General features: G+C 35.5%; 1 pseudogene across 1 annotated transcript in view; it reads left to right on the top strand.

The window, feature by feature from the left end:
• The window catches only part of LOC306661024 (activated RNA polymerase II transcriptional coactivator p15-like), a 42187-nt pseudogene extending 32212 nt beyond the window's left edge, over window positions 1-9975 (top strand). Inside the window, exon 2 of the transcript in view lies at window positions 9857-9975. The product of the transcript in view is annotated as an activated RNA polymerase II transcriptional coactivator p15-like (transcript). The remainder of the gene's footprint in view (window positions 1-9856) is intronic.
• The last annotated feature ends 2128 nt before the right edge of the window (window positions 9976-12103 follow it).

Raw genomic sequence — 12103 nt, 5'->3', positions numbered from 1 at the left:
CCTCAGTTTATACCCAAAGTACTTAAAATAATCGTACTGCAGTGCACAGCCACATCCATGTTTATAGTAGCTCAATTCACAATAGCTAAACTGTGGAACCAACCTAGGTGCCCTTCAATAGATGAAGGAATAAGGAAACTATGGTATATATACACATGGAATGTTACTCAGCTCTAAAGAAGAATGAAATCATGGCATTTGCCAGTAAATGGATGGAACTAGAGAACATTATGCAAGGAAAAATAAACCAAGAACCGAAGGTTGAATGTTTTCTGATGTGTAGATGCTAATTCGCAATAAGGAAAGGAGAATAGAGGTATTTGGGACTAGACAGAGGTAAGTAAAGGGAGGGGAGGAGCATGGGGATAGAAATGATAGAATGAATTGGACATTATCACCCATGTGCATATATGATTACATGACCTGTGTAACTCTACATCATATACAACCAGATGAATTAGAAGTTATACTCTCTTTATGTATCAAAATGCATTCTACTGTCATGTATAACTAATGAGAACAAATAAAAAAATATAAAATAAGAAAACAAATTGTGTTTCCTAAGAAAGATGGGTGAGTGGAGTGTGCATGTGAGCAGAACCGATATGTTCCATACACATATCTATGATTCCTTTCTCCCCAATTGCATATACTGTTTTTGATGCTCCCTGAGCATGGAATTCCAATGGACCACGAGGTGAAGGAGTTTAGCTGCACTCAAAGTCAACACAGGTTATGTGCCCCAAGACCAAAAAGCTTAAGACTAGAAGTATATGGTATTTTAGACTTGTAGATTTTGAAATATTTGCATATACCTACCAAGATATATTGGGAATAGGACCCAAGTCTAAACCTAAAATTCATTTAAGCTTCACATGCTTCCTGTATGCACAGCCTGAAAGTATTTTTATTCAATATTTTTATCACACCTGCCTTTTGACAATGACTCGTTGCTTGAGGTCAGTTGTGTGATTTCCCTCTTGTGGCATCACATCAGTGCTCAAAAGCTTTTATGTTTTGGAATATTCCAGATTTCATATTTTCAAATTCGAGTTTCCCAACCTGTACAAGAGAAATCTCTTTCACCTACAACTAATGAAGTGGGAAAGGATTCCTTTCTGAAAGTTCCAGAGCACCATGTTCTCTTTCTCACTATGATTTGCCTCCCAAGCCAAAGGAAGGCAATGACATCCTGAGAAATATAAGTGAGCAGGAAGCCTCTCCTTATTCTTCTTACTCATATGGCTTCCCTGGGCTGGCCAGTCATCAGCACTGAGGAGGGAAAGAAAAGGCAGAAAACCCAGATCTTCTTCTTCTTTGAGTCTTTCCCTACTCATCAGTATGCTGAAGGTGGAGAATGTTGGGAACTGTGTTTCAAAAGTGAAATGAAAGCTACCAAGATAGCTTTATGCCAGTACTTCCATTCTTCTGGTAAGAATTTTGAAATATTTATGCATGTATGAACTATGAAATCTGAATTGTGTCATTGTGCTGATTCCACATGAGCTAAATTCTCTTATATTTGCATTTAAAATGGCATTTCATAATATAAAGTTGATCAGTAAAAATCACAGTAATAACTTTACATTTTACTTTTTCCATAGTTAGAACATTAAATAGCAAACATAAACACATTAACAGACTGAAGAACAGTTTGTCAAAGAATTGAAGAAACTTTAGTGTTTAGTACTAGTAGCACATTTTTGTTCTGCTCTTTGGACAAAGGGACCCATGTTTTCATTTTTATATTGTGTCACAAATTATATCAAATTTTATAAAATGTTTTCAAGTTCATGTAATTTGTTCCCTTATTTTGAGACTATATTATTTTATATGTTATAGTATAATATATTAATATAATATATTATATTAAAGAGTGGTTAGCATAGAGGGGAAAGTACTGTTTGCTTCCTCTTGATCACTCTTCCCATTTTCTCTAGCCTTAGAGATTTTCCTCTGGTCTGTTCTGGGAGATAGCTGCAGAGGAGATTTGGACTAGTGTACCATTTTCTGATAACCGGCTCTCAAACACTTTGTGTGTTTCAAACTCTCCTCTCCACTGTCTCTGTGATATTCAGATTTTATAACCAAACACAGAATCAATTACTTTATATATCTTTGCCAGTTTGAGACCATCACTTCCTCCCCCAAGGGAAGATGACAGACAGATTCCAGTGTTTATGTGGAAGAAGGAGTAATGGACAATAGAAAATATGGGTCAAATGTAAATGAATATTTCAAAAATGCCATCCTTCTACCTTTCTAAGCTATAATAAATTAATGTGTCATGTCTTAATTTGATACATTTTTTAAAAAATACAAATATCCCCGTTCTCTAAGGTAAGTCATTACATAAGCATACAGCTATTTTTAAAACTTCTAGCCTTTCTTGACATATCTGTGTTTTGACCTTGCAGCAAACTATGACTACCTGATGATTGCAGGATATTTTTGCACCACTTTTCCTATGTGCGATTTCTTATTCCTTTGCTATTCTTTCTCATCATTAGCATAGAGGGTGTTAACTTATTGTTACCAAATTATTTCACAGAATATTAAAATTCCTCTAAAATCTTTAAAAATTGCCCTTCTCTGTAAATGTAATAGATTACAAAGCCAATTTCAATAATGGGGTTTATAGGGCTCAAATCAGAAGGAAGAAAATTGAGATCTATATTTTATAGAGAGCCTTTGACAATGAGGAATAGACAGTGACCTCTGTTCTTAAGGGCAGATGACCAAATAAGCTCTGCAACCATCATCCCAGCAGATCTCAGAAGCCCATCCTGTCCATATACCATAGTCCTCCCCAAACATCTGTGTGGGCTGAGCTGGAGGACCATCCATGCATACCCACGTGCACAGTTGCTCAAGTCCCTTGTATAGAAAGGTGAGGTATTTGCATATTATCTACAATATCCTCCTGAAACTTCAAATTATGTCTAGATTACTTATAATACATAATACAGTATTATTGCTGCACAAATAGTTATCATACTCCATTGTTTAGGGAATAATGATAAGAAAAAAGTCTGCACAAGTTCAGTACAGATGCAATTTTTAAAAAAAATATTTTTAATTAATGGTTGATTGAACCTAAGTATGCAGAATCCAGATAGGGAAGGTCCATTTTATATTTTATTGACTTTAAGATACACAGTTATATCATTTTTTAACAATTCGGAGATAACTGCCTTAATGTTCGATAGGCCCACCAGTTCTGACACAGTTTCCACTGCTTTTCATATTAGACGATACATTCAATGTATTCAAAAGAGTCAGCCTCAAACCTAGCAGAGTGAGCATCAGTGATGTGGAAGGAGATTCTGGAGACAATAGTGGAGGGAAGATTTGGCATGCCACCTCCCCACAGACAGCCCAATCAAATATTTCTACAGGGGAAATGCCAGCAGAAGGCAATCTGAGAAACAGTTCCAAGGCAGAGTCTCTAGCTCCCCAGATCTGTATAATTGTACAGCCTACCTAAAAGCTTAGGACACTGTTCATCATGACATTTATGGGTTCTGTTAATAAATTTCTCATCTCCACAAATCTTTCCTCAATATTCAGTGGAAGGCAAATGTCAATGACTCTAATCCTACATGATTTCGAAGCACTGGACTCTGAATATGAGGTAATAATGAAATACTTTAAGCAATTTATTTTGTTTGTATTTTGGGGTTTTAACATATATAATAATGATATATGATAATACCCATCAGAGTCTAAAATATTTGCAATAAAATAAAATTTTTAAGAATAAAACCTGCTAGGTGCAGTGGCACATGCCTGTAATCCCAGCGGCTCAGGAGGCTGGTGGATCATGAGTTCAAAACCAGTCTCAGCAAAACTGAAACATTAAGCAACTCAGCGAGATCTTGTCTCAACACAAAATACCAAAAAAGGTCAGTGGTTGAGTGTTCCTGAGTTCAATCCTGGCTACACCCCTCCCCACAAAAAAGAGTAAAACCTATGACAAGAGTATATTGTGGCATAGTTTAGTTGACAGTATTCTCACTTAGTGATACATAGATTAATGTTGCATCCTCTGATTGATGGTAGTTTTGAAAACCAGAGACATGGGAAGGAAATTTTGTTTCTTACAAAGGGTAATTATCAATGGAGAAGAAATCTGTGCTCAAGTCCTGTGAGGTTAAGTGAAGAGCATTTCAAGAAAATGATCATATAGATTAGGAGTGACTGGACAGGAAGTGGACAACTCCTGAGAAGAATGGAATAGGTGCTCGCACAGTGTATTTATTGAACAGGAAAAAAGAGAATGGAAAGAGACAACAGGACAATTATTGAAGAGTCTCACCTTCATCCTTTGATTTTGCAACCATTGGTTTGTTTAAAAGAGGGTAATTTGTTATATTTTAGTAGACATGTTTGTTCCTTTTAGCTCATGATCCACACAAGAGATTGATTTCCCCAGGTAAGGGGTTCAAAGCTCAAAAGTTGGAAAATTATACCATTGATCAGAGCTGAAGTGGATGAGTAAAGAAATTGCATCAGAGTTGGATCTCCCAAGTTAAGGAAGAGGGCGTTGGAGAGTTCTACATTAAAGATCATCTCCCAGATGCCTCACAGAAGGTCCCCCTGCTCACCTTGTGAGCCAAGGCAGCAAGAAGAACACAGACACATCATCACATACACCATTACTTAGGAAGACCTGCCCACCCACTCTCATGCCTGCTCATCTCCATAGCGGCTAAAATCCAATGAAGTGAGGAGAAAGGAGCATAGAAAGCAGATCCTTCTAGCAAAGAGTTAAGCCACTGCTTAAGAACAGAGGAAGAGGTAAAATTGGAGTTTCCAACTGGATTGAACTTATAATAACTGGAAATGAAATGAAGGCTATGGGGTCTGCCTGGAATGCTGTTAAGAGACTTTGAATTAGATATTTGACAGAGCACAGTTGAAGGATGTGATTGGAAGAGATAAAAGTTCAGACTGCTCCATTATCCAGTTACATTTATGTGACAAGCATTTTAAAATATAATAAATCTTCCTCATATTCTCCTGCCTGAGAAAACCACACAAAAACAAACACAAAGGAGAGATTTAAAGAATCTATATTCTCATCCATTTGAACTCTAAAGATTTTACATAATCTCAGCCTCCAAACTAATTCATCAAGTGCTTTGAACACAATGCTAGAATTATTTTCTGGGCTGTATTTACAGAAAATGCTACTAATTGTACTTTTCTGTAACAGCCCACTAATCTACAATTCTAGTTGCAAAGTCAATAGCATAGTTCTTAATAATCTTTTTTCCAATAGTTTCTGGTTCACTGTTAGTCTACATTGAATGATGCCAAAGTACATTCTCATTGTTGGATTTTAATTTTGTTTGCAAAGTGTTTTATATCATGTTAAACAATTCAGTTATGCTGAAAGAAGTTGAGATCTATATCTGTGTGTTCAATCTGATTGACTTCAAAATGATGTAGTAACTCCTCAGGAGACATAGAACTGTTTTACAAAATTATACTTTTATAAAAACCAGTGAGCAACTGGAGCAGAATTTATTGCCCTACAAGGTGAACCTAATGATTTTAATATACATTCGGGTGGTCTTGTTGGTCAAAGCTTACATTACTAATTGTAGCCTAGAAATGGGAAATTGTCAATAGGCAGAATATACTATATGCAGTCTTTAACAACAACAATAAAAAAGTGCTCTTTAAGGAACTGATTTTTATGGACATAAAAATAGATGTCTAGAAGGATCTGATATTCTCCTTTATGTCCATGAGTCACAGGTCCAAAACTTCAAAACTGCAATGGAAGCTATGACAACATTAATAATGAGCCAGAGCAGGTATGGCTCATGGCAGGAGGAGGAAGGTAGCTTTGATACAAACCAGACTGTAAGAATGTATGAAGAGGGCCTTCATGGAAACCTTACTCATTAATAAATCTGGATGATGTCAGACTTGAGCTGAAACCTGATTTCAGGAGAACAAGATGATTCCAAATACAATAAATATTTAACTTGTGCTTACCCAATCTTTTGGAGAACAAATTCACTCTGTGGAGAGTAACTGAAGGAAGTGCATCTCTAAAGATCCAACCGTGGTTTCAACTGGCTTTCTCCCACTGTGCAATACCTGAACACTGAAAGAGAAAGGTGAGTGGCTATGAGTTTATGTAGAGAAGTAAACAGCTTAGATCAGCAAGAAAGGATACGGGGAAAATTCTGAAAGCAGTGAACAATGAGGATGACCCAAGTGTGCAGGGTCAAGAGTTGATTGGAGTCCCATATTTAGTAACAGGGTTCTTTTGGCATTTTCATAAAAAAGCAAGAGATAACCATTGTGATACTACTAACGTTGGTGTTGGGGATCCTTAATTCAGTGAAATCTGGAGAGTAACTACCACAGTGAATTTCATCAAATCCAGAACTTTATTATGGGAACCAGTAGATGTCCAGCATGCTAACTTATATGAATTACAAAAAAAAGTACATTAAATTTAAAATATGATTCAACTCAAATTCTCAAGAGTCCTTAATAAAATGACTGATGCAGTATAAACAGGATTCCTCAATATAAAAGGATACAATATGTTCAAGTAGAAATAGGAAAAGAATGAAGAAAGGAACTTATTCCTCATTACCTAACTAGCCCTGATCTAAACCTCATAAATTAATTTTCTATGTGTGTTTGCAAATAGTTTTTATCCAATTGCATTGAAGTGTAAAACTAAATAATGCAAGCATTCTTCATTTCCTTAGAAGTATTTTATTACCAAAATACATGAATAATTATTCTTGCTATATGCATGCCAGAAAATGAAAGGAAAAGAGAAAGAGGAAATAGAAATAGAGAAAGGCATGAAATATTTTACAGAAAAATCTTTAAGACTAATTTTAGTCTTATTTTTAGTTACCAGGAATGAATTTCTGGGTAAGTCTATTCTTCTATATTTTTAGTAGAAATTTAGTCTTTATTCTGCCTTTGCACAACATTTTTAGTGTCCAATAGGATGGTGGAATTACAAATAGCTGCAATAATTTTTTCTTGCTTATCAGTGACTTTTTATATTCTTGACATAAAGCTCAATTAGTAAGCAGTTATTACTGTGATTAACACTATTGAAAATTTGGTAGTTTCTTGAATTATAGAACTTTTATTCTTATAGCTTTTTATTCATTGTCAAGTTCTTTAATATTTCTGGTTTTAAGTTAAATAGAGAATTATTTCATATCACATGAAATATGAGGTTATTCTTAACCTTACTTATATAAGACACATTGAGACCTAGAATTAACAACAAGTACCAGATATATGGGGGGAAATGGTGAAAACCACCACCATAGATCATAAAGTTGGTTTCACACTTACTCCTTACGCACAACTGGTTACAGACAGGCACAAAAGCAGGAACACAAATAGATGGGCCAGTACTTTTCCTGGCACTTAATTAAATCATAGATGTGTAGAAAATAGACCTGGTGTGCATGTACTAACAATTTTTTAAAAGATCAGAGTATGAGAGTTAATGGTAGATTTATAAAAATTTGAAAAATCTGAACAAAACTGTCAAGAAAAACTTTAAGCTGTGCAATGTGCAATGTGTAAATTATTCAATGTGAAGTGTTATGTGCAAGTATAAAACTTTGAAGACTTCAATTTACAGTTCTAGCAATATACCACCCTAGATAGTCTGAAGGGCTCTCATTTTTTACAAATAAGAAAATATTCACTATCAAATATTTTTATTCTATTATTGGATTAAGGGAAGGAAGGGGAAGAGAGAAAGTGTGTAAAACAGAACTTGACCTGAACTTTGAACTGTAAGCCCAAAGGAGAAATGGGCCTCCATATATGCATATGAGGGAAGGCTGACCTAATATTCTCTGGTCCAAAAGCAAGATGAAGGGATTGATACATAGTCAAAAAAGAACCAAACCTACCCTGGGTAGTGGCATCCCCTCACAAGCAAAAGCATATGCAAATTCTCTTCAGAAAAGCATCATAAATTTAGGCCTTCAGGGTTTCCGTTAAATACAAACTGCCAAATGCTGAATTTCCACCTCTATCAATAGAACTTATCTTGCAGGGGGAAAAAAAAAAGTTCTTTTTTTTGTTTTCCGGTAACATTCGTGAACTCTGTATAAAATACCAAAAAAATTTCCAAAGGAATTGTAGAAGAATCAAAATTAAGTAGAAACTGAAGAGGAGTTAACACTGACAGAAGCTCCAGTACTTTCTTGCTTTTAAAGCTCTTAGGCTCCAAGTAGGCCCCATCTTATTGGCTTAAGAAATGAGAGTTCAGAGTTTAGTATTCTCACAGCAGATGGAAATAGAGAAGAAAATTTTAAAAAATGAAAGAGACACCAAGAGGAAGCCCAAGTGTACAAATAAATCTCCCCAAATTTATAAGTTACCTATGAATTATTTATAGGTAGGGTAGCTATAAAGCAGCCGAGTTAAGGATAAAATAACTGAACAGAGACATCAGCAGCTGCTGAGCTCAGGAGAGAGAGAGAGAGAGTGTGGATTTTTAATTCAGTCCAAAGACAAATTAACCCTCTTAATAAGAATATAGTATAACTCATAGTCACTACACATAGCATCAAAATGTCCACAATATAGTCCAGAATTACACCATATACAAAATATGTATATACAAAATAGAAAAATTATACCCACATTCAAGGGACCTTAATAAAGGTTGGCTCAATCCACTTGGTAGAATTAATAGAAAATCATTTTAAACTGCTATTATTTCTATGTTTGACATAAAATAAAATATCTTCCTAATAAATGGACATGTAGGAAATATCAGCAAAAAAATAAAAACTATATTTAATAAAGAAAATTCAAGAGCTGAAGGGTACAATACCTAAAACAAAAAATTTAGTCAATTCCATTAAGAGAAAACTGTACATAACAGTTAGAAGAGTCACTTGAAGATAGACCAATGAAGTTATACAATCCAAAGAGAGAGGACAAAGTTAAAACATAAAACAATTGACAGTACACTTTTGGGCAAGACTAGTCCTTTCAAAACAGAGGAATTTTAGCGAATCCCACCTAGAGAGGTCAGCAGATGAAGGAGTCACTTATTATCATATTTCCTCTAGTTCAGTTAGCTCTGATCTGTGATCACTTCTCTTTATTTAAAATACTGTGACTTAACAGACCACGTATAAATATAAAAGACATATTCCAAAGTCAAAGTGCAACATTTCTATTGTCTTCATTGTTCTTCCTTTAATCCCTTATCAAGAGTGAATTTCAAAATTCATTTGGCAAGTAATAATATCCCTTGCGGAAGAAGACAATGACATGTGGACTTTCAAATTCTGGTGACTCACTGCCTTTCAGGAGATCATTCTTCCTCTTTCCAAAAATAGGATTGACTCAACTCTGTAACCTATGATCTTACTATGAACAGATATTTAGCTGTGTTATTCAGAATTACTGAGACAACTGCCTCAGCCAATTCTCTAGATATCCATTCCATTCTAAATAACAATATACAGCCCGCAGGAACTAATGTTTCTCGTTCATCCCAACCCCCACATTAGTCAAGAGGATTTATAAGATCCTCTACCTGGTATTTGCTTCCTATCTTATCATTTCCATGTGGCTGTTACAAAAGTAAAAAAGTAATCAAATAATAATCTAATTCAGTTATGAAGAATATTCCTAAAATTTGAAGAATTTCTTTGGAGAGAAAATTTAAGTTAAAATGATAGTTGAGTTCTGTTCACGAAATAAGTCTGGTCCCTGTACACTAGAACACAAAATATTGTAAGTTTAACACAGTACAATTACTATTTGCCAATTCTTGCTCCAGATGATATTCAGAAATTAAGTCATATGATTTTCACTTTCACAGATGAACTAATTAAAGTGCACGGGGGTGTGGCACAAAGCTACCTGAAGGCTCCCAGCCAGGACGGGTCAGAACCAGGACTTGTACTAACTTCGTGGGGGTTTGCGTTCTTCCCACCCTAATTGGATCCTTTCAGCGCTAACGTACGGGCATCGATCATTATCAGCGTAATGTACTTCAATGTGTACCCTAAGTCAGCATCGTCCCACGTTCTGAAGTCCCTGAGGAGGGACCTGAACCTGTACTGCTTTCAGCTAGATAGCACTTGCTTTTGTGTGCTGAAAGTTGGGAAAATACCCAGGAGTTTTCCAGTTTGCTTCCTCTGTGGGGGTGGGGGTGTCGGCATGCTTTTTCTGTTTATCTGGTTGTGACATTTATTGCTTTTTCCAGAACTTTTATCTTAGAAAGATACTTAGAGGAAAGCATAAAGATGATTAAAAACTTCAGGAAACAAAGCTCAGGTGTGATCAAAAAGAAGATATTACCAGCATACCGATAAAAAATGTTTTTAAATGGATTACATTATCTCTGTCAGTAGTTGAGCTTTATCTGGAAATCCTGAAGATAATGAATTAGATAAAAGAATCTATGGCAAACTAATTAGTAGAATACAGTTTGTACTGGGTGGGGGCTTACACAGTTATATTCTATATTTTACTATTTCTTGATGCTAGATTTTTCTCATTATATGCTTTTGCTCTTATCCTTTGAAATTTTATGAGTAAATGGATTTATTTTTGTTGTTCTTACATTCACCTTGCCTCTCATTTAGGAAGTAAGAGAATTAAGGAATGCAGCACCAAAAGGAAGATTAAAGTTAAAAAAAGAAAAGCAACAAATCAAGTACTTCTCTGTCTTTCATTCTCTACTGCCGTCTCTCCTCAGTCTTCAACACTGCACACAAAGCAGACTGCCCACCAGGGTGAACTGTATAGAGACCCGAACAGGAGGAATATAAAAGTGAGACAGGGTGTAAGGACAGAAACACCTACACACTTTCATCCCTCCAAATGATGCATTTCGAGTGAATCCATTTGTATTATAATGAGTATGCAAAAGAACTTTGGAAGCCATTTCTAGCATGTCCATCCACTCAAAAAACAGACACATGGAAAAAAGAAAGCGAGAAATGGATGATTTATAGTTACAACTATTTAAAATAATTTTATTTGACTTTGAGCCATATTTCCATGTTTATATTTATATACCCTATGCTGATGTGCTGTAAATTCACACTTTCAAAAAACATGAAACTGTGCAGAACCAATGGAAAGAAAAAGGAGAGCCAGTTTCTCTGTCCTTCTGGTCAACCTCGAGCTCTTCCTTTTACCTCTAGCTATTCCACAGGTATGTCCCTTGCAAAAAGATGACTCTGAAAACTTCAGAAGGTTTCCTCTGAAAAACTTTCCTCTACCATTTCCCTCTCTGCTCAATCAACCTCTTATATATCATCTATCTTACCCACTAAAGAAAAATAAAGTGGAGACAAAATGAAGAAGTGAAAAGGAAACTCAGAGTATAATTGCACTTGAATATTCCACTAAAAATACACATTGTGGCCTGCCAGGTAGTGAAAAGGCTGCCATGCTGTTGGACTGTGAGGAAGTACAACTCATGCTTTTTTTTTTTCTGAATGGTCCATTCATTGCTGAATTATAGGTGACCACTTGGTTAACAGAAGCCTCGATTGTGCTAAATATTCAAGTTTTTCAATAAGAAGTATAAATACTTAATTTTATATGTTATTCTAATTTCAAACATTTTAAACTAATATAATTTATTCCAACTATGACAATGACAACACGGTGAGATTCCAAAGGACTACATATGGAAAAGTACAACCATCCTCAAGTTTGCCAGTTTGTGAACACTGGTACACATCTTCATCCCTAGTTTACAGATAAGGAAACTGACTCTCAAAAAGGCAACATATATTATAATTTCCGATAGTGAGCTAGAGAGAGAAAGAGTGGAAATAAGAATCTCAGCATCCCTCACCCTCCATTAAGTCTTTTTTCTTATGCATTACAGCATTTCCTACTTCTTCGCTGTAGCACTTTGGAAAACAACACGCGCATAAAGACTCAGAATAGAATGTGAGTTCCTTACAACCACTTAGTACAGGCTCTGGAGTCAAAATGATGCAATATATACTTCAGTTTCACCAGCTTCCACTAGCCATGAGAACTCAGAGAAGGTACTTAAGCTGTCTGTGACCCAGATCCCTCACCTAAAAGTAGGAAAAATGCT

This window comes from Sciurus vulgaris (genome assembly GCF_902686455.1).
Source record: "Sciurus vulgaris genome assembly, chromosome: 5".
In the NCBI taxonomy this organism is placed as follows: domain Eukaryota; kingdom Metazoa; phylum Chordata; class Mammalia; order Rodentia; family Sciuridae; genus Sciurus; species Sciurus vulgaris.
This window is presented reverse-complemented; position numbering and strand designations above follow the sequence as displayed.